Raw genomic sequence first — 1,842 nt, forward strand, 5'->3', positions numbered from 1 at the left:
ATACTATGCCTAATAAATACCCCAGAGTTCCAATGTCTTCTACGTAAAATCATATTTGTGACAAATACATTCTATATTAAGTTGAAAATATGTGAAAGAGAATTCAGTTTCCATGCATATGTATGTTAATACACTGACTACTGACACGTGATTTTGAAAATAAAGGTATTTTTATGTTAAAAACGTTTTTAAAGTAGCAGTAAATGAATTTTATTTTCATGCTTAATGCAGTGGTAGTATCTGCAATTCTAGTTTTACATTCTCACAACAAATCATGTATGTGATTTAAACTGCAATATTTACAGCAGAAAGCCAATTAAAAGGTTAGTTTCTTACTTCTTCTTTAAGGTGGCATATGTTTTGCAATGTTTAGCACTGACATGACATTAATGTTCAGTGTGTTTTCATATGCTGCCTGTTTGGTTTCCATCTCCCTGCTACAGGACCTGGCAAGAATGCGTAGCACTGGTAGCAAAGGAAGCACTCAGCAGTCTCCAAGTCACCTTTGGCAGAAGATGCTTTGCATAGGAGCTAGGCTGGGCCACAGCACAGGGGCCTCAAACCACTACCAACAACCAAACTGGGAGACAGAGAGAAGGCTGGCTGGGCTACAGAGCCCAGAAGATATCCCACAGGGGTCCAGAGGAGCAAATACAGAATGCCAAGCATGCATGCGCAGAGGTCAGCCTCTCGCAGCTGACTTACATGATTGAAAAGAGGCAGGAGACCCTCAGCCAGATTTACAGCAATGGGAGTGGCCTCACACTTGCCTAGATGAGTCATCACATTCCTGAAGATATTCAGCACCTTCAGAGCAATGGGCGTGTTGGCAAACTGCAGGGTCCCCATGACCTCTGGCAGCAGGACCCTTATTCTTCTTGCCTGTACAAAACACATAGCTTCTTTTGAATCAAGAGGCAAATGGCCACCCTGGCCTGAGAGCTCTGATTACAGAGCACCACATACATGCCTTGCTTGCTAGCAGACGCCACTGGAATGGAGGGCAGGAGAGCAAGGAATCCGTTTCCTCTGTTCAACCACCCCTTTTCCAACAGGCCCCCAAGTAACCCATCTGGAAAACTCCTGGAAATCTCCCCAGGCAGCCACCACGCCCCATCACGGCCATCATCCTGAGTCTCAGGCAAGGCCAAAGCACAGTGTTGCTTACCACCCCAGCGCCAGACTGCCAAGGAGGGCTTCATTTGACTAGGTCCTGCTCACCATCTCAGAACTCTTGGACAGCAGGGCAAGGCTTCTGAACACCAGCCAGAGTAGCAGCCGGCTTTCAATCTTGAGAAGCTGCCGGAGCCATACTGGGTTATGCAGCTCTTGCAGGTTCTCTTCAGTAGGATTCATCACCTGAAACAAAAGCAGCAGTGAGAGCCAGGCAAAGGCAGCAGGACTCCCTGCACCCTGCAGCTCCTGGCTCCTCTGGCAGCTCAGGGCAGGGCACCAGGGCCGAACAGCCTGTGCGGAAGCTATGACTTCATCTCTGCCACTGCCATAGTCCCGACTGGCTCTGCCCAATCCCGGGATTCCAGTCTGGGGAGCAAGGTAGGGGCAGCAGGAAGCTGGGCAAAGAGAGCCCAGAAGGAGAGCACGGTGCCATGTCCGGTAACTCACAGTGAAGTGAAGGAGGCCCAACTCTGCTGTGGTGATATTAAATATCTCACACAGCTGATGGTCCTGGAGAACATTGCTCAGTTCGTCCAAGATCCTCTTTGAAGATTCCAGCACGGGAAGCATGCTGTTCCAAATGTCCAGGGTAGTGCTGCAAAGAAAGAGCAATGCTGTGTCAGCAGGGCTGGCTCAGCCACAGCGCCATGGCTCAGGCAGGCCCGG

The sequence above is a fragment of the Meleagris gallopavo genome, chromosome Z, assembly GCF_000146605.3.
Source record: "Meleagris gallopavo isolate NT-WF06-2002-E0010 breed Aviagen turkey brand Nicholas breeding stock chromosome Z, Turkey_5.1, whole genome shotgun sequence".
Classification (NCBI taxonomy): domain Eukaryota; kingdom Metazoa; phylum Chordata; class Aves; order Galliformes; family Phasianidae; genus Meleagris; species Meleagris gallopavo.